The sequence below is a fragment of the Fukomys damarensis genome, unplaced genomic scaffold (genome assembly GCF_012274545.1).
Source record: "Fukomys damarensis isolate Sample0158 unplaced genomic scaffold, DMR_v1.0_HiC HiC_scaffold_16, whole genome shotgun sequence".
NCBI classification, from domain to species: domain Eukaryota; kingdom Metazoa; phylum Chordata; class Mammalia; order Rodentia; family Bathyergidae; genus Fukomys; species Fukomys damarensis.
This window is the reverse complement of record NW_022900928.1, coordinates 51853092-51856098: the sequence shown is the minus strand read 5'-3', so window position 1 is coordinate 51856098 and position 3007 is coordinate 51853092. Positions and strand designations below refer to the sequence as shown.

The following is a 3007-nucleotide window of genomic DNA, read 5'->3' as shown; positions in this document are numbered from 1 at the left end:
CATATATATATATATATATTTCCAACAGAGACAGAATTGGGACTCCTAAGAAAGATAATTGTGCTTCCATAACAATTGAAGTCTGTGATTAACCAAAAGAAACCTAGCTAGGCTTCAAGGATATAAAAGATGTGAATATTGTGTGCATATATACACACATACACAAAGGGAAGGCAATTACCAGTGTAGGGAATGATAAAACTCCTAGCGAACAACAATATTCCACCAGGCACTTGTCTAAAGAACTGGAATTTACTCCAGTGGTTAGAAACCAAGAAGCACCTATCCTGTTTGAAAGAAACTGAGAACTTGCCCTGCAAGAAATCCAAATTCTAGTTCAAGCAACTATTTGCCAGCTGGTGACCCATGAAGTCAAATCATTTCTCTGAACTTATTTTCTTAACAACAAAATGGGTATAACACATGCTAATTTGTTTTATTTATACTAATAGTTTATCTTACTTTGAAAAGAAAGTTTGTATTATTGTTTGTTTCTTTTTGGTTTATGTCCTGTACTGAATAACTAATTTGAAGTTGGTTATTATGTATCTTGACTGATAGATTGAGTGTAAAAGCATAAAGTCATTTCACCTTAGAATTTCTCACTGTTTCCTAGAATCCTGTATTTTAGCCATTCGAATTCCCATTCTTTGTGACCTATCTTTTCTCTTTATTTCTGTTTTTATGAAATATCAGGGTAATGGCTCTTTTTATATTTGATGATCTGGGAAATTAATGGAGCTTTTTAGTTTGGAAATCTCAGCCCTTAGTGAAGAGAAATCCTATATTATTTCTTCTCTATTTTCTCAATTATGTCTTTCTGAAACTCTTCTTTGTTGGATGTCTGTTCTCCTGGTTTGAGCTCCAATTTTTTTATATATTTTTCTTCATAATTTTGTTTCTTCATTTCTCAGTTCTATTTTCTGGGAAATACCTTTAATTTCCTTTTTTTGGGGGAGGGGGTGAGACAGGGTCTCACTATGTAGTTGAGACTGACCTGGAACTCTGGAACTCACTATGTAGCCCAGGCTGGTCTCTAACTCACAGCAATCCTCCTGCCTCAGCCTCCCTCCCGGGTGCAGGGATTAAAGGCGTGTGCACCACACCCAGCTTCCTTATTTATATTTTAACGAAATTAATTAATTGTATCAGTCAGTGTATTTAATTACAACCATAAGATGCAAACTTTGTCTCACTAAGTAGAAAGAAAATGTATAGAAGATATTTGGGGTTGATTACAAAATGTTCACGACATGAAAAAATAGACAGTGGCAACAGTAGCCAATAAATCAAAATACCCTACATGTTTTACAGAACTTTTCTGTAAAATGCTACCATCACATCACTGGGCATAATCAAAACAACTTTTCTCGCCAGTGCCAAAACTGGATACTGGGTCCTGTCTATCACACAAATCTACAAGAAGATGCAAGCACCCCTCCAGACTCACCAGAGTGCATCTGTGTGGCAGCTAAGTCTTCCTGTCACTAATGCTAATTCAAAGTCTGGACATGCAGACAGGGGCCTAGGAGCAAGAAAATGCTTGACATTTTCAATAATGAAGGCTCTGTCTTAGAAGGTAAGGAACCCCTAAACACAGAATAAAATTACAGAGTGGCAACAATCATAAGGATGGAAAAGTTCAAAAGAGCCCATTTGTTGATTTAATCTACACCAATATTCATCTCCTTTTCTACTTATGCTTCTTATTTTGAGACAAGGTCTTGCTCTATAGCCAAGCCTGGCTTTAAGCTCTATCCTCCTGTACTAGCTTCCTGGGTGCTAGAATTAGAGGTATGCACCACTGGGCCCAGCTAAGACTTATTCTTCTAAAAAAAAAAGCCTTGATATAACATAATGCAACCAACAACCCTTGTGCAAGTTAAGATTTACCTGTTCTTTCTGATAATATTTTAAAAGTGGTCAAACAAAAGCCTCATTCTAATTTATTGCTTCCATTCCAAGACCAGGATCTCTGAATGATGTCCATTCTCCTTTGGTTTTCTCCTAATCTCATGTTCAGAGTTGTTGTCAAGATTAACCTAGACAATATCATACATTTTAACCTAAGGGCCCACAATCCTTACCAAGCTATGAATCTAATATAATGACAGTAATATTGGTGTCCAAATTTTGTTGCCTTTTATTCATCATCTATAGAATTACTGATTTTTTTCTTTACCTTTGTTTTTAGCTGTTAACTTTCTCCTTTTCCCTTAGTATTTCCTAGGGAAACACTTTCAGATATGTAAGTACTCCAGTCATCGTATGCCCTATTTTTATTTATATGTATATGAACTAATGGAGTCCTATTTTATTTACTTACACTATGTTGCTATCATTGTTTATTTTAATATACAAAAGCCTCCAGATTTGACCAACAGGAGCACTTCAGGCCAGCTTCTGCACCCCTTTGCTATGTTACCATCAATTTTTAAACACCTCCTTACTCTCCTGCTAAGCAGGTTTATCATCTACTTTTCACTCACTATACCTGGATCAGTTGTTTCTCCATGGAGGTCTGGTTCCTTTAAAGGAGAGGGATCGGTGAGGCATGGTGGTGCACTACTGTAATCCCAGAACTCACTCAGGATACTGAGGCAGGAGAATCGCCATGAGTTCGAGGCCAGCCTGGCCTACATATTGAGTTCAGGGCCAGCCTGAAGAAGTGGTACCTGCTTCAAAAACATTTTTTTAGAAAAACAAGACAGAGAGAGTGGTCTTAGCAGTCAATATCTAATACCTAGTGTTATTTATTGCTATCGGGGTACCATTGTTTCAGGGCCCATGTCAGGTAATGCCAAAGAATATATGTACACTTAATCATATGTATGTATATGATTCATATATATGCACACACACATTTTTAGATCTATGCTTATTTCTCTATCTATATATCCATTGAAAACCATAAGCTCACACTAACTCCAACCCAACACCTAGCTTTTTTCTTTCCATTCTTATAATACTGTTCTCTGACTATTTGAAACCCGGCATATATATATAT

At 36.5% G+C, this 3007-nt stretch overlaps 1 pseudogene; it reads right to left on the bottom strand.

Moving 5' to 3' along the window:
- The window catches only part of LOC104874842, a 3207-nt pseudogene extending 692 nt beyond the window's left edge, over positions 1–2515 (bottom strand).
- Between the last annotated feature and the right edge of the window lie 492 nt (positions 2516–3007).